Source organism: Ochotona princeps, chromosome 20 (genome assembly GCF_030435755.1).
Source record: "Ochotona princeps isolate mOchPri1 chromosome 20, mOchPri1.hap1, whole genome shotgun sequence".
Lineage (NCBI taxonomy): Eukaryota > Metazoa > Chordata > Mammalia > Lagomorpha > Ochotonidae > Ochotona > Ochotona princeps.
In genome coordinates, this window is record NC_080851.1 from 26,062,517 (window position 1) to 26,081,152 (window position 18,636).

The 18,636-nt window shown below is 42.9% G+C and overlaps 1 protein-coding gene and 1 pseudogene across 2 annotated transcripts in view; one reads left to right on the forward strand and one right to left on the reverse strand.

The window, feature by feature from the left end:
• The window catches only part of CREB5 (cAMP responsive element binding protein 5), a 392,014-nt gene that overhangs the window by 188,317 nt on the left and 185,061 nt on the right, over nt 1-18,636 (reverse strand). The gene's annotated exons all lie outside the window — the stretch shown is intronic.
• Nucleotides 7,852-18,636, forward strand: part of LOC105941652 (small ribosomal subunit protein eS24-like) — a 35,315-nt pseudogene continuing 24,530 nt past the window's right edge.

Sequence of the window (18,636 nt, forward strand, 5' to 3'; positions counted from 1 at the left end):
TCTCAATGATATTAGCCTAAAAGTCTCCAAAATAATTTTGTTTCTTTGGGCAGGGAGACAGGACAAGGTGCCTTTCTCACAAAGAGATTCCTTCTGTTTCTGCTAACTTGATAATAAACCAGAGATGGGATTGGTTTCTCTGCTAAGCTATTAATTTTTTTTAAAGATTTATTCGTTTTATTACAGCCAGATATACAGAGAGGAGGAGGAGAGACAGAGAGGAAGACCTTCCATCCGATGATTCACTCCCAAAGTGAGCCGCAACGGGCTGGTACGCGCCGATCCGAAGCCGGGAACCTGGAACCTCTTCCGGGTCTCCCACAATGGTGCAGTGTCCCAATGCATTGGGCCGTCCTCAACTGCTTTCCCAGGCCACAAGCAGGGAGCTGGATGGGAAGTGGAGCTGCCAGGATTAGAACCGGCGCCCATATGGGTTCCTGGGACTTTCAAGGCGAGGACTTTAGCCGCTAGGCCACCGTGCCGGGCCCTAAGCTATTAATTTTTAAGCCTTTCCTTGCTTGGAGGTTCCAACTAACATGTGATGGAAACAAGTTTTATTTTTAAGGCACACAATCATCTATGCAAACTCCCCAGTTCAAAGATATTATACAAGATTGATGTTTGCTATTGAGTAGGACTAAGTTTCAAGTGAGGATTCCTTGGGACACATGCCTGAAATTCAACTGAATCATCCTCTAAATGACACCAGCAGGCTACATCACTTGTGCAAGGTCTCTGAACAGACAAGCCTTCTGCTTCATTCCTCAAGATTCAATGTCCTTAAATGTGAATCTTCTAATACAGAAAAGCTACACACATGCGCCTGCGCGCGCACACACACACACACACACACACACACACACATACACACACACGAAATATACAAAACATATCCCCAGTTCAAACTAGTACTATTTTTGTGATTTGCAGAGGCAGGTGTTTTCATGCTGCAGGTTACCATCCCACATTTGGATGACAGTTTAAGTCCTACCTGCTCCATTTGTGGATTAGCTCCATGCTATTATACCTGGGAAACAGTGGGTAGAGCTCAAGTTCTTGGATTCCTGCCATCTATATAGGAGACTCAGATTCAGTCCTGGTTCGTCCCTTTAATCTGAGTCAAACTTAAAGGTTATGACTATTTGGAAAATGAACCAATGGATAGAATATCTCTATTCTATGTCTGCTTGTCATTCAGCCTTTCCAGTAAACATTCTACTGTGCTGTTTGCAGAATCATCACTTAAGTGCATTTGATCAAAGTGGTACCCAAATGACGCTGAAATTTATAAACTTACTCAATATTATTTTGAAAGTAGGGAATGCCACATTTCAAGATAACATTTATAAGTTATTTTGGGCATCAACTGGGTAGAAGAGGCACTCTTTGATACAACTGAATGTTTAGGGAGATGCGACTATTAACCTAGAATCTCCCCTTTAGCACCCTGATTTTCTGGTTCTGTTGTTCACTGTTACTTTCCACGTGCCTCTGCTCCTCTGGAGTATCGGGAGTAGGCTTAAATGTGTGATTTTTCTGAAGAGGATGGTGTCTGTCTCAATGCAAAATGACAAGGAAAACCCAACAGGCATCACATACTTCCTTTTTCCTAGTTCCCTCAAATTCTGCCTCAGTTTTCATAGGCCAGTGACAGTGAAAGTTATGCTCAGGAGAAACATTTGGACTGGGGAATGGTTCCTATGCTGTCTGGGCATCCTGTTTTTTCAGTCAACAGCAAGTATGGAAGACCCCTGTGTTGCATACCCAAGTGATGGGTCATGTGGGGTAAGCTTGGAGCTGCAATGCCTGAGTACAGACCCCATCTCTTATTTACTACCTGTGGGCCTTTGATCTGGTTTGCTTAACAGCAAAATGAGGTCAAGAAAGATGGTGTCCACCTCACAATGCCATTGAGGAACTTAAATGAGAGCCATGTCAAGTGCCTAGAACAGGATTTGGCAGTGTGTCCAATGAAAGCAGCTAGTTTTACATTTTGACTTAAAAAATTGTCTTTAGGTCAGAGTAACAGAGAGAAAAAAAGGAAGAGTTGGAGATTTTTCATCTGCTGGTTCACTCCCCACATGCCTGAAACTGCTGCTTCTACGCTGGGTGGAAGCCAGGAGCAAGCATCTCCACCTAAGTCGGCCCTATGGTAACATCATCCATTGCCTCAAGAGGTGCATTAATAAGCACATCTTCAGACTTAAGTCAGGTTCTTCACATGGGGTGCAGATTGCTGTGAGAATAAGTGTATCATCCTTTTCTTAAAAAAAAAAATTGGGGGAGGGGTTATTGAGGCCTGGCTTGGTAGGCTAGTGGCTGAAGTCATCTCTTTGCATATGCCAGCATCCTAGGTGGTCGCTGGTTCATGTCCTGGCAGTTCTACTTCCCCTTCCAGTCCCTACTTCTGACCTGGGAAAGTAGTTGAGGATGACCCAAACCTTTGGGACCCTGAACTCATGTGAAAGACCTGGAAGATGCTCCTGGCTGCTGGCTTCGGATCAGCTCAGCTCTGTTCTTTAGATGAATCAGTGGATGAAAGATCTTTCTCTGTCTCTCCTCTCTGTATATGACTTCCCAAAAAATAAATAAACTTTTTTTTTTAAAAAAAGGTTTATTTGAAAGGTAGAGTTACAGAGACACAACAGAATAGACCGAGATCTTCCATCTGCTGGTTCATGCCACAAATGGTCACAAGGGCCAGGACTGAACCAAGCTAAAGCCAGGATGCAGAAACTCCATCCCAGTGTATGTAAGTGCTGTCCTCAAACACTTGGGCCATCTTCTACTGCTTTCCCAAGTTCATTAGCAGGGAGCTGGATCAGAAGCGAAGCAACCGGGCCTCAAACCAGTGCCCACATGGGATGCTGACATTGTAGGCTTCAGCTTAGCTCACTATACCACAATGACAACTCCTATTTTCATCCTCTTACTAAAGAAGCTTCTCAATGACTTATCCATAGAGTGAGAATGATAAATTCTTCCTTCTATCGAGATCAAGAATCAATATAGTTCTTCTATCTGAGGTTCTTCATAAATCATAAAAATGCTTTGACAAATTCCTTTGGTGTGTTAAAGAGAAGATTGTAGAGCCTAATGGTCCCTGCCTCTACTGCAGCACATCTCCCCTTCCTTGTTCAATCGAGAAGAAATGCAATTTCTCTTTGCATCTCCACCCTATACCTGTTGCTCACTTGTTATCCAAAAATCAAGGAATTGGAGGTATTGCTAAGGCAGGGTGTTATCAAGTCAAGGCTTGGTGAACTTTCAGCTCTGAGGGAAAGCTCAGGGAACCTGTTGCATGCTGGGAGGAGAGGCATGTCCCAGCCATGTGGGCCTATATCTGCATACAGATCTAAGAGTCCTACCGGTCCTACAGGAATTACCTGGGCAGAGAAAGCAGGCATCCAAGAGCCCTGAAAAGTACAACAATTTACTCTGTGGGTAGTGACTCAGGGGAGCCTTGGGCAATGCCAGGGCTGACATCAGAGCTGCGACTGATGGAGAAGCAAGGCTGGGCTGGCTCAGAGCTAAGAACAGAAAGAAGAGGACTTATCTGCAGGTTGAGTGTCATGTCACTTCTGATAGGATGAGCAGACCTGTGGTTGGTACAAATGAAGAGACTTTCCTCTTGACACAGTCCATAGCTGTGTCCCTGGTGGCATCATGGGCTAAGCCAATGACACACATGGAAATCCAGCTCTGGTGGTCTTTAGGGAAGACTTAGATGCTATGTGGCGATGGCTGTATCCCATGCTGGGTCTTGAATCCAGGTATACACTCCACACTGCCACCTACCTGCTGGCCTCTTTGGTTGTAGTTCTACCCAGTTCTCCATGTTTTATGCAGTCTCCCTAACTAACCTGCTCTTCCACCCTCTGCTTAGAAGTTATCTATACTTACTGGGGCCTCAGAATATATATCTCAGTAATCATTTAATTCAGTGCTATCAAAGTTGGCCTCGTTTCCAGTTGTGGAGAATGTCTCTGCCATGCTAGCTTACAAGCACCTGCTTCTCTTCAGTGTCACAGTGACACCTATACCACATGCTGCTCCCAAGAGTCACTGGATACATATTTATCAGGGGAATAAATGAATATTTGCTGGTGATAATGAGCTTGAACTGAGATCTTGATGGCTTCCACAAATGGCTCTGAACTGTTGAAGGGAAACATTACTCTTTCTGACCAGTCTCCCGGGCTGTTTCGTGACATCTCCTGTCAGAAAATGCTCCCAACTCCTTTTAGTGAATTATGAAGTGTTAGGAGAACAGTAGCACCTTCTACAGTTAGGAACTGGGTGAAACTGTGAAGAGGGAAAGCCCCCCAATCGCTCCTGACTGCAGAGGTGAGACCGGTAGATTTTATTTTTGACAGCTTCTTCTATCACAAGACAGTGTGACACAATGGGTGGAACTCAGAATTTATTTTCTGCTTTTCTTGTCCTGTTCTCCACACCCACCCCACTCCTACCACCCTTCATCTTAGCTACTTTTTACACATACATCCACAGTGGAATTTAAGGTGTACTAATAAGAAAACAAGTCTTTATTTGGCACCTGTGACTATTCTAAAACTAGGTTATCCGCTTCTTTGAAAACTTATTTTTCTTTCTTTGAGAGGCAGACACACACACATATACACTCAGAGGCAGACACAGAGAGCTCCCATTCACTGGTTCACTCCCCAAACATCTGCAACGTACAGGCTGGGCTAAGTGCATAGCCAGAACCTGGAAACACTATCCAAGTCTCCCAAATGGACAGCAGGAAACTGATTTAGCATGAGCCATAACAGGCTACCTTCCAGGGCCTGCATTAACAGTCAGGCAACAGGCTATGGAACCCAGGAAACAGGATATGGGATGTGGGTTCAATCACTAGGTACGGCAAATGTGCACCCTGACTTGGTGCTTCTGTCCTGTATTCATTCACCAGTTATGCAGATAAAAGAGAAGTGAGAAATAGGTAGAGGATCAGGCATCACTGTTCAAATATATTTTCATTTACATTTTGAGATCAATGAGATCACATGAACAACTCATGAGAGTGCTCCAGATTTTTTAGAAATGTTTTCCTTCACAGAGATGTGGTTAGACATCCCTTCTGCTGGCTCTGACAGTCGAAAGACTGTCCAAGAAAAAATTCCAGATTTAGCTCTCAAGGAGATAGAATCACTCTTGTGGATGATTTCAATAGACACTTCCAGAATCCTGGCACGCTATCTGCAATTCTTGGAACACCAGGCTGAGATGTCAATAAGGGCACCTCCAGGAAATCTCCAAAAGGATGCTGCCCATAATGCCTCCTCTCGATGTTTGCATTTTACAGGATGTAGTATAAATGATTAATTAAAGAATGGAAAGACAAATGGACCATTTAATCAGTGGAGATAACACTTAGCTCTACTGATCATCGGATTGTCTTTAATAAATTCTTCTTGTAAGAACGAACACTTAGCATTTTTGTCACATTCACATCACACTTAGGCATTACACATGTATACAAACATGCTACCCATTCTAATAAGGACCACTACTTTTTCATCAGAAGTGAAAACCATAAAATGTTTTAGCTGAAAGACAGGCTGGTAAGAGGCCACATGCTATTTTGTAAAGCCATCGTCTTGTGCTTCTCTGATTGGAGTGCAGGTAGGGGCTGAGGACCCACCAACTCTGGAAATTCACACGGCTTGAGAAATCACACAGATCCTAGACTCAACACCCATGTTGTGAGGTTTCCTGCCACCTGATGCCTCTCTCGGTGAAGAGAGAGCTGTAATGTTTCTTCCCTGTCATTATTTGTAGATACTCATGAGTTGAAAGGACATCTCTTTAACAATAAAAAAATTGAAAGAGACCCAGGCTTTTAAAAGTTTGGAACTGAACTTTAGGATAGCCTCAGAACTTATAAGGAAATGGTTTTCTTTCTGGCTAATAAATGAAGCAGTGGTGGAATCCAACTTCATCATTCTTAAATCCTTAAAGAAATATCCAGTGACCACCAACACCCCAAAGAGCCAGATGAACGCCATACCACCTGGGAAGTACTCCTGCTGCCAAGAACTTGTACTTGCCTCTAAATCAAGCCTAGAAAGCCCCTAATCACCAATTTGCAGGAAATATAAGCAATAGAAGGCTTGTAAAACTGACACCACGGACACATGCAGCGATGCTCGGATTGCTCAAAACTCGGCCGACTGTTCAAACAAGGTGCAAGAAAGAACCAAAGGAGGGGCTCACATCTGTGAGTTCAGAGTCACAGGAGGCATATCAACCAATTTTGACGTTTGAACCTTATTTCAGTCCCAATTTTCTGAAAAAAAAAAAAAAGAAGAAGAAAAAAAACACCTCCTGGTGAGGAAGTCAGTTCAGCCCTGAGGTCTGGGAACAGGAGGCAAAGGTAGCATCCTAGAGTAACTGTTGCTGCAGGCCATTACTGGGATACAGATGTGTACTGTGGAGGCAAGCTGGGGGGCAAGGACTGTATCACTATCATCTCACTGGACTATCTGGTCAAGGACATGAATGATCAAGCTCTTGGAAAGGACTTAGCTTTTCGCTTTTCTCCTGCTCAATAGGGAGTCTGGGATTTTTTTTTTTTTTTTTTTTTTTTTGCTGTTTTCTTGGAGATGCTTCTCAAGGATGAAGTTTTAAAGATGAAGCCTACATAAAGCAAACAAACAAACAACAAAAAACAGATCCACACCAGCCAGCAGACCAGATTCAAGGCATTTGCAGCCATCAGATACTGCACTGTGCATGCTGGCTTGAGTAGCAGCCACCATCATGGTTGGGGTTTTGATCCAAGCTCTGCACTGTCCCTGTGCGCAGAGCTACCAAGGGAACAAAACCATGGAGTCCCACATGGTTACTTGCCAAGTCCACCTGGGAGGGCATCTTCTACGGCTCTGGCTCAGTTCTCACCCTACCCTCTGGAAGACATCATGTTAATGGAGCACCATTTCCTATAAGGAGCACCATCTCCCAAGACTCATTCGTGAGTCTAGCTGCCAAGGCCCCAGGCTCCTACAGCTAGCTCTTTTGTGGGATTCTTCCATAAGGAAAAGAAAGCAAAGCTTGCAGAAAATAATCAAGAACAGAAACTGAAAACTACCAAGGAAACTTGAAAGTTGAGTTTTAGATCTGAAGAAACTATGGGTGATTTTGGTGAAGTGGTACTGCGATTACTTTCCTTGAAGGACTATATCTTATCTGTATTCCATATTCATTGCATATGCACAGTGAAATATGAATGAAATGCCCTGATACACGGCACCTGCTCTAAGCAAACTCAATACAGGCTGACAGTTGATAACTGTTTAATTTACATTATGTGTCCATACAGGGATCATTATTTGGATCTTTTGACTTATTTATGAATGCCATGAGGCCTGGCTTGATGGCTCAGTAGGTAAATCCTCACTTTACATGCGCCAACATCCCATATGGGCGCTGGTCTGTGTTCCAGCTACTCCACTTCCTTTCCAGCTCCCTGCTTGCAGCCTAGGAAATCAGAAGATGGTATAAAGCCTTGGGACCCTGCACCCACGTGGGAGACCCGGAAGAAGTTCCTGACTCCTGGCTTCAGATTGGCTTAGCTTTGGCCATTGCAGTCACTTGGGAAGTGAACTGGCAGATGGAAGTTCTTTCTCTGTCTCTCCTTCTTTCTATAAGCTTGCCTTTTCAGTAAAACTGAATAATCCTTTTAAAAGAAAGAATGTTATGGAACATGGAATGATGTAAGTCTTTTGTAGTGTGAATTGTTGAAATCAGCATTTACTAGGGGGTCTTCAGAAAGTTTATGAAAAATGTACTAGGAGAATACTAAGGGCATGAGGCTTGACTGTCATCATGAATGACACAGTTGCCTGTCAGAACTGGGAAGTTCATGACTAACTGGCTCCTTGAGAGGAAACAAGTGGTCATGAATGTGCTCCACCCTGGGAAGGAAACAGAGTCAAAGACAGAGATGCAGGGAAAAACTAGCCAAAATGTACAAGACCCACTCCCGGTGTCATCTTTGTGTTTGGATTTGGAATTCACTTTGGTGGTGGCAATCAATGAGCTTTGGCATGATTTGTGATTCCTTGGAGTATGGTAAGCAAAATGAACCCAAACAGATTTTCATGATGTGACCTGTCCGAAAAAAAGAAAAAAAACTGCAAGAAAACAGTGAAACAAGTATAAGAACAGAATGAAGAATGTCAGGGGAACTGCCATGGTCAACGTTGGTGCTGGCCAGAACAAAAATAAAGCAGTGAGCCAGGGATTGGATAACAGAAAAAGGAATCAAGATTTCACAGTGCACTGATCTGTGGTGATTGTTCAAAATGTTTAATTAGAATTAATAAACTGTAAAAAATTTTCCAAAAAATATTATGCATGGATCAACTACTCATTTTAAAACTGTTCATGGCAAAATTAGCTTAATTTTAAAATTTCATTTTCTCTGGACTTTCTGAATTACCTTTGCAGAATATATTTGAGATTTTTCATGAGATGAAAAACTTTTCACTAACATAACTAAGGACAGTATTTTAAATGAAACAAATCAGCAGACCACCAAGAGATTTTCACATGATGGTCAGGAGCCTTTGTGAAATGTGAGAACTCTTATTGTGGGTGGAATGTGAGTGGTCTTTGGAAACGACTGACAGAAAGAGCATCCATATTATGTTTGCCTGAAGCTAGATCAAACCAGAATATGTAACTATTCATGATGAAGATGCCATTCCATGGAAAAGAACATGATATGCAGTTGTGTTGGTCTCATTATCTATGTTGAAGTGACAACAGCAACCTAGGCTTGGTGTGTTTTAGCTAATGAATAACAGGGCATTCTGAAACTATACATTCTACAATATCATTAAAAGATCATTCCCCAAACACAAGATCAAATCCCCAGAGGTCAGGTCAATGGACTCCCATGTGAATGGCCCTACTGTTAAGAGCTGCATGCTCCAAGGAGCAAAAGGCTTGTAAGGTTGCAAGTTGGTCTCAGAAAGTCGTCCAGCCTTTCCATTTGCAAAGGGCATCTCAGATTGATCCCCCATGAGCCCAGTTGTAAATTATTGCTGGGATCTTTTACTGAAATTGAGTCTACTTGAAGAAATTATGGTTTTTCACAAATGCATACCAGGCATGGGTAGACACTTGCTGGAAAGATCTGGTTTGAATGTGATGAAACATCAAATACAACCATTTGCCAGAAGCCCAGAGCAGATCATGAGTGACCAATGATTGATGGAAGGAATCAAAGCAGATGGAGAAATCCTTCTATTCAAGTTACATAAAGTCAAAATGACCTTTCATGCTGGGCATGGCGACCCAATGACACCTGTGAGTCATCAATGGCCCTTTGTAAAGAGAAAATGATCTGGCCAGTGGCCATGTGCTCGTTCCACGTCAGGCTCAGTGTTACACTCTGCTTCCACTCCATCTTCATCATCACTGCCTCTGGGGCCCCGGGTGACCTTGAGTTTCAATCCAGTATAAGGCAACAAACCTAACAACTCACAGACAGGGGACAGCACTTGGCACAAAAGTCAAGACACCATTCAAGCATCCCATAAGAGTGCCTGCGTTCAAATTCCAGTTCTGCTTCTGAGACTTTTGACCCACTTGTAATTCCAATTTCCTGCTGAATCCCATCTTGGGAGGCAATAGTGATGGCTCAGGTCCTTAATTGCCTGCAACCCCCAGCGAAGACCCCTCTCAAGTTTTTGGCTTTTTGGCTTCTACTGGACTCAGCTGTGGATGTGTCACAGGCATTTGGGGAGTGAATCAAAGAAAGAAAAATTCTCATTGGCTTTATCACTGTATTTGTAAATATATAACAAATGTGTTGAGAAAATAATCAGAGCCATACATTTGTAATAAGATTTTTTTTTTGCTCAGGGAACGAACTATTTTTAACTCTTTGGCCAAAAGAAGTACAAATGCTCACAATGTTGAAACAGTGCCCCCACCCCAAACTATTCAATGAAAGATTTTCTGATATACAGAAATAAAACTACTTCCTGTGAGTTCCAGAAAGCAAACACACAATTCATCAATGAAGGCATTCTACAAGGCGGTGTCTAGCAGACACGCAAGTGCTCCGGATAATCCCAAATTGCTGCCTTGAAAGAATTTGGCTTCTTTTCCTATGAAGACTGCATTTTAAGGAATGAACTAAAATAGTCCAAACTTTCCATACATCTTGGAGAAGGGTTAAGCATAAAAATCCTGTTAAACAATAATGGGATTTGTGTATGAAACATTACTCTCTTTGAACATTTTTGAGACTGCTACTTTCCTCTTTCCCCCCACAACTAATAACAATTCAACATTATTTAACATAATCCTACTGACAGGTAATTTCTGACATGAAATTTATTACTGCCTGGCCCTCCAAGGGCAGGTTCCACTATTAATGTTTCCTTTTAAAAGCTATAGCATACATTAGATTCTCCTACAGACTTTTCCCCATGTTTTCCTTGGAAACTCCTACTTTCTGTGGTATTTTACATTGCCCAAGTCTGTTTTTAACTGTGTCTACACACACACACACACTCCCTCTCTCTCTCTCTTTCACAGTCGAGGCACACACATAACATTGAAGAAGTTTATTCTGCTGATATTGGGTTTACCTGTAACTGAACAGACATGAACATGACTATGGAATAAATTTAAATAAGTTTCTCCTTTCCAGGATGGATATGCAATTGAGTGGATTAGAAGGGGTGAATTTCACTCCATCCTGCCAGGAAATCAGAGAGCATTCAATCACAGGTGTCCTGCCTATAGGGCCACAGGAACTGGCATGCAGACACAACTTTCATTGGTGCTTTGTGCCTGGCACCATGCAGGGCATGGGAAACTCTCCTGGATATATCTGGGATTCTGACTCACTCGAAGAAGTGATGTTTACCTGATGAGTCACCATGAAGCCAGGTATTTCCCTACCTGTGCTAACCATAAAAGGGCATTGCTACCTAGGGAGTGAAGTCATCTGCCCCAGAAGGAAGCACATGGCACCTCTGCCTTTCCTGGAACAGCTTTCCTGGCACCGTGAGCCCACAGGCCGGAGTGGGTGATGTGGTGTTCCCTCCTTAGAGAAGGCAGCACCAGCGGAGAGGCCAGCTGCTGGGCAAAGCGGCCAGGGAGACGAGTAGAAGGACTTGTCCATCCTTTTCTCCGTCCTCTCTTGCCCTCTCTCCTTCCTTCCTTTCTTTCCTCTGTCCTCTCTCCCTTTCTCCCCTCTTTCATTTTCTCTATCTTCCCACCCACCCTCCTTCCTTCATGTTATATTTATTCATAATTTTAGGGAAACCAGGTTTGTTTTGTTATAAATTGTATGTAGTATATTTCATTGTTTTTCACAAACTGTTCTGTAAAATCTGACAAAGTCACACAGCCCTGTGGCTGCCACTGAAGCCAGGAGAACTGTTCCACTGTGTCAAGCACTCTCCTGTGTGGTTAAATCCCACTCCTTAGCCAGCAAATTCACTCTCTCACACACACACAAAATGACACTCACAAGACTTATCCAGAGACTTGAATTCACTTGAAGGCTGATTCATAAACATCCTGGTACTTCATTCTTAACACGGTGGTGGACTTTTCTGGTCATGAGCCTTGGGGGACCCTTAAGTTTATCAGGAGACTCAGGATCTATAAGAGGAGACGTATTGCCTCCACTTTGGCCTAATGGATAATCCATTCTGTAGGGAAACACGATCAGGAGTGTCTGTGTGTCCATCTGCATGGACAGATTCTTAACTTCTCTCACTCCAAGTTAGGATGAGTTATATTATAAGTCTGAAAAAGTCCACAAGGGAATGCACTTTCAGATCTTCTTTAATTCTGCCTGAAAACTTTGAGGTCAATTTCAATGTCACCCTCAATGTTGGAGGAAGATAGCTCCCTTTCAGCCTCTCTAAATTCCAACTGAGCAAAGCTAGCAGTATACACCTGCTCGTCTATTGTGGGCTCTGTCTTGCCCCACACATTTACACCTCCGTCAGAGAAATAAAGAGGAAGAGAAAGAGAAGAGGAGAATGGTGGAGAGAGGGGAGAAGAGATGAGAGGGGCTAGCAGGCTGGGACAGAAGAGGGAAGCTAAGAGAGGGAACATAGGAGGAGGCAGTACTAGCAGGAGAGACTGTCCTCTGTAGTGGTTGTTAAATATCGTAGGCCACTGAGTGAGCAAGGCATGTCGAGGCCCAGCGGCAGCCCATGGTGCAGTCCTCCATTCGTGCGAGTAGAACCTGCCAGGGGGGCCTCACATGTCAGGGACAAGGTACATTCCTAGGTGACTGGGCCATTAGCAGCTCAGCCATCCATTTTTCATTTGAAGAAATGGTTTTAGAGGCTGAGCTCTTATCTTCGAGAGGCCTGTAAATGCAGCTCTTGTATTTTCATTGGGTTTATGTAGCCTGGGGGATTTCAGTCCCCCTGTTGAGGCAGTAAATTTCCCCCTTTGTGTGAATGTATGTGGTTAATATACTTAAAAACCCATCAGGCACAGCGAACAAAAATGCAGCCGCCTTCACACAGCAGTGTTTGGCAAGAATATAGTCGCTCAGGATGGCTGGGCAGCGCTTGTAATTGAATTGTGGTCACTAAGCCTGATGCTATCAACTTCTGTGAAACCCTGAAGCCAGACACCTCTGAGCAGGGTTTTCACCACCTTTCCTGTCCCCTTGCTGGCAGCTCCCCTCAACTCACCCTGCTGGCAGATGAGGGCAAAGAGAGAAACCCGAGCCCAACAGGAGACACTCGCTAAAGCCTTTATACTTAACACCATGAAGGGTTTACTCCAGGACCTGGAAGGACAAGCTGAAGATCTGGCGTTAGCAGGCATGAGTTATGATGCTTGCGCAGCCAATGAAAGGGAAGACAGACTTACAACATTTCTTCCCAGATGCCCCTGGAGGGTTTCCAACCCTTGCTTGAGAACTATGTTGACATTTAGCCAGTGTAATCAACATTGTCTGGCACTTGGGCACAGATTCCATGGTCCCCTTGGCAATGACAACTGGGACAAACTGGGAACCATAAGCTGATTTTTTCTGCTCTCTGCTCGAATTCCACGTGCCACTTCTCTACCACCTCCTGGCTCTGGGGTCAGAGTCTTAACAATAGCCATGAGCTTCGACCTCTGAGCCTACCACTGCATCATTTTAGCACTGGCCTTGCCTGCTGGGGACTAGGCTAACTCCAGGTACCCTGGTGCATCAAATCAACAGGTAATCTTTTGGTTCTAATCTGATAGGAGCCAAGGAGAAAAACAGCTTATTGAACAGAAATATGGCCAGAGGAAAAATAATAAAACTGGCCATACAATTCTCCCTAACTTGAAAATGCAACTGAATCAAAACATGATGACATGTAAGAGGACAGTTCTAGTTTAAAATTACCTTTCTTTCCTTAGCTGAAACGGCAACAAAATTTTCTAATCAGTTGAGTGCTATTTGTCTAGACAGGCACTTTCTATATGTAGCAATTGTACCAGGGTCCTTGGCATCTGCTACATAATGGTTAGGAAAAAAAAGGGGGGCACACCTGACTCAAATACATGCTAGAGTGAATACTGTTGAAAATGTACTGCTCCCAAGTAATGAGGAAACAACACAGGCCATAGTAAAGGGCAAAGCGAGGAGAGGGAGAGAGGGAGAGAGGGAGAGAGGGAGAGAGGGAGAGAGGGAGAGAGGGGGAGAGGGGGAGAGAGGGGGAGAGGGGGAGAGAGGGAGAGAGGGAGAGAGAGAGAGAAAGAGGGAGGGAGAGAAATCTGTAGATCCAAGAGGAAGCTATGGCAGATCTCCAGTGCCCTAATGTCACAATTAATAAACAGAGGAGAAGTCAATATGGCAGAGAGGGACTTCAGGGAAGGGCATAGGCAACCCCAGAACCTATGGAACTATATCGTAAAACAAAATAAAATGTTAAGAAAAGGATTTACAAAATAGAGGACTCAACTTGTATCTGTATATTTCATTTTCACATGAAATGTATATTTTAAGAAACAATGTGTTACTGATCATTTTGTATCTTGCATTTTATGTCAATGTTTTCCAAAGGATTTATGCTCAATGTGCTTAAATCTTTCATTACAAGTTCTTGTCTCTATTTACAAAAATCATATAAACATTAAATCTATTTACCCCTGACCACTTAAAAGTGTACTATGTTAAAATCTGAGATTTCATCACAAAGGATCATTGAAATTATAGCATGACACAAAAAATAACTTTCTGAAATATAATGTAGCTGACTTGAATTGAAAGGCTCAGTGTCAAAGATTATATATTTCAAATCAAAACACTTTTTTTGAGGCTTTACTTAACCCCAAATCTAATGATAAACCTAACTCCTAAATCTAGGAAAAAATTTTAAAAAATAAACAGGGATCATGGCCAATGACATTGCCCAGGAAATATCCTGTTGTGGGCTGCTCTGTATTTGTTTCAAAGATCAAACTCTGAAAGAAAACATAGGAAGTCAGGGGAAGGAAATGAAGTCCAGCTTAAATGCACTGCCCTGAACTCCAAAGCCCAGGCAGGCCAGGTTGTTGCCTGTGTTTGCAATCTCAGATCCAACCTGAATGATAAGACAACTGTTGAAATAAGTAGAATTTTCTCATAGGAGAGCAAAATGAATTCAGCCTGTTGATGAATTGCTTTGGGAACATGGACGAGCCTTCACCTTCCAGCGTGTGTGTGTGTGTGTGTGTGTGTGTGTGTGTGTGTGTGTATTTGCACACTCTCTGCTACCACCCACAGGACGCACCAGGCAACATCAGCTGCTTTCCAGGTCCCTGTATACATGTATATATTTATATACACACAAATACATATTTCTACATAAAGGCACAGAATATCTTGAGGAACAGAATGCAAACATCTATAACTGTGTAGGAAACACTCTTTGTCTTTCCACAATAATTCACTGACATTCTCATCTAATGTAAGTGGTGACTGTCAATCAAAAAGTGGCCCCGGTGAAACTGAAGACCCAGCGGTGCACCAGCAGTGATGCCTTGCGCATCTTATTCTAATCGCCAATTTTAAAAATCAACTTCATTGACATAAGAGTTTTTATCATAAAATATATGTCCTACAAATGTATAGTCACTGAGTTCTGACCAATATGCATACTTACAAACCACCAACGCAACCAGACAGACATTTCTCTCACCTAGAAAGCTGTCTGCTGTCCCTTCCCAGTCTTCCTCCCTCACTTCAGCTGGAAATCTGCTGCTGCTGCCTGCTGGAAACTTCCATGAGGTATCACATCATGTGCTCTGTTCGGCACCTGCTTCCCTGGGCTCAAAGTTGCCTCGCTCCTCCATCTTACCCGCAGCTCAGGGGCCCAGCCTCCTCTGTGTCTTGGCCAAATAAACCAGCTTCAACTCGGGTAGGAAGACCAGAGATGGATGAATGTCATTTTTGAGAAAGTTGCTAAAATAGCAAGAAGCAAGGAGCAGGAAGCCATAAAGGTCAATCCCAGTTCATTTCCTTTTGGGGAATTAATTTTAGCATATTGTTTGGGTTTCCCCAAAAAGATATTTTTGGAATAAGGGAATTCCAACCATGATGGCCAAAAATAGAAAACCAGTGGACTCTTTGGGTATTCTTTTCCCACAAATGCCTGAGCTGTTATGTCTTTGACACAACAGACATGAGATGAATGGGATGAAATCGGGCAGAGAGGGCTCTTCTCTCAGAACATACAAGTGTGAAGCTATTTTGAATTGTTTCTGAATATGCCAATAATACATTAAAGCAAGATTTGCCTAGATTGATAAGTGAGTAGTTTACTTACCACCAAACATTAATGCTTTCTTTGACTTGCTAACATCAGAAAAGGGTATCGGTATCCAGTTCTTTTCAGCCATCAGAATATTAGAAGAAGCCAAACTACCAACATTATTTTAGGCATTTTAAATAGATTTCTGGTTGAGTTGACTTTTTTAATGAGAAAGGCATCATTGTTTTCTGTGCTCTAAACCCTCATGAAAACCAAGTCTGCTGTCCCGGTTTCACCCCAGTTGCTCTCACACAATTACTGGAAGATTTTTTTTTAATTCTCCCAGACTCAGGAGTTGGAAGCAAATAATAGGCCAATGTATATCTTTTTTAAAAATACAGCAAAGAGATAAACGTTGTTAAAAGAATCTATGTATAGTATCTGCCTAATAGAATTTCATATCCAGATGTGAACATAAGATACAGTGTGCATCTCTGCTTCCAAGTCAAACAAGGACTCCCAATGAAACTGTTGGATGTATCTTGACAATAGGATGCTGGACTGTTTGCCATTGTCTGTACCAGTAATGTCAGGACACACTTAAATGGAAGACTGATGGACTAATGACTGCTTATGAAGGACTATATTATTGTAATAATATGAGGAAAATCAGTTTGGGAGAGGGAATTTGGAAATTTGGAATTTGGGGGAGGAGATAAGGGGAATCCCAGAGTCTAAGGAGATGTATTATAAAGTTAAAATACAATAGAAGGGAAAATAATTTACTTACAAATAATGTCTGTCATTGAGAATCCTTCTACTACAAATAAAATAATTCTGATTCCAATGATAGTGTTGCTGTAATGTGTGATATTATCAGAGGCCAAAGAAACTTTGGAGTATAGAGCATAGGCATTTAGTACAAAATTCGGGATATGACAGAAGTTGGATGCCTATGTCCCATACTAGAGTATGTGGGTTCACGTCTTAGCTCCACCCCCAACTCTGGGTTCCTGGGAGTCAGCAAATGGTAGCTAAATGGCCTGGGTCCCTGCCGTTCATATATGACACCTAGACTGAGTTTCTGACTCCCAGTTTCAGCCTGGCCTAGCACTGGCCATTGTAGGCATTTGAGGCAGGGTGGGGGAAGATCACCTATTTGTCTGTCGTCATAAATTGAGTAGTTGGGATTCAAGTCGGGCACTCCCATTCGGGATGTCAGCTTCTCAAGCAGTGATTTAAGCCACACTGCCAAATGCCAGTCCCTGTTATCTAGCTTTAAAGAAAAGGATTTACAAACTCTTCCCTGCGTAATCAAAGGGTCAACAGGGACTAAGAAGGATGCCTTACTTAGGACTTATCAGGGCTCATCCTCCACCCACATAAGCTCCTGTCACAGGAAAGCAGCCTAAATGTCATCATGGATGGAGAATGCCTCAAATACCTCCATCTGATATGAAGAAGAAACAGAACTGGTCATATTTCCTTGGTACCCAGGGTGTGAGAAGGGGTGAGATGCAGAGAAAAGGGCACCAAAGAGGGCACCAACCCTGATGAGTCACTTCCTGACCTTCAGTAAGTCATGACTCCTCTAGTCGTTGTCTTTTTCTCTACTTGAAGAAGAAAGAAGAAAAGAAACAGATCATTGAGTGGTGTCAGTCCTGACTGATCTGGATTCTGAAATCAAAGAAGATCCATGTGAAATGATTTGAAAAGCTCCTGGTGCCCCAGAAATGTGCATAATTAAGCATTCTTTCGTGCAAATCATTTCATAAAATCCTATATGCTACACATGGTCTTATGTATACTCTGCCCTTCACCTTGTGCAACCATCCGGACGTCAGTCACAGATCCCCCAGGCACTCATTCCTTCTTCCATCACACCATGCTTATTCCTCCGCAAATATACATTTCTGTGACCTAAAAACTCTACATTAAAACTATCACTGGCTATAACTAACCAGTAACTTGCCAAAAAAGTAAGTTAACGCAGTCACCTAAAGTTTCCCAGGTTTAGAACTCAAGTGCCAAAAACTACTCGACACACAAGCTGAAAAGGAAAGCAAGGACTATTTCTGAAAAGCTTCACCTTCCTTGTAGGATCCACAAGCTAAGTGCAAACTCTCACACTTGGATGTCACACACATTCACATCACAGTCACTGCTCATTAGCATGACTGCCAACAAAGGCAGCCTGTTAGACAGCTTCCACCTGCTCGGGATGCCCGCACTCAGAATTGTCTGTTGAATGTCAAGTGCACCCACCTTCCTGTGTTGCCACATGGCTGAGATGGGAAGGTCAAAGGCCTGGAGATAAGGGTGCTGGTACTGCCTGGAACCAGGATTCAGCTGAGTGACCGCCTCATTCCTCTCCAAATGTAATTAAGGGGCCTCTGATGATAGACTGATCAAAACCAAGCACATTGGATTACTCCAGCTTAGTTCTTGAAGGCTGTGAGAAAATGTCTCTGCATGTCTTTTTAACCATCCAGAAAGTTCCTGCCACAGAATAGCCCGATAGCAGTGGAGTACAGTAACTTTATGAATTTGTCGGGGTAGAATACAATTTCTGGCCCTATTAACACTTTTATTCCAAGCACTGTCACTTTTTTAAGTGATTAGCCTGAGCACCTGCCAGGGAGTTGCCTGGTTTTTGTTATGGTGGGACTGTGAAAGTCGTGTAAGTTAAAAATAAATCTAGCCTTAATTTTGTTCACTGTTTATTTGAAAGTAATTATAGATTTACAGGAAGTTGCATGAAAATGTCCAGGGAGGTCCTGTGGACCCCACCCCTTCAAGGCTAACATTTGCATAACGGCAGTACCAAATCAAAACCAGGAATTGACAGTGGCAGTTCACACAGCTCATGTAGCCCTCCCTGTTGGTACATGAACGTGTGTGTGTG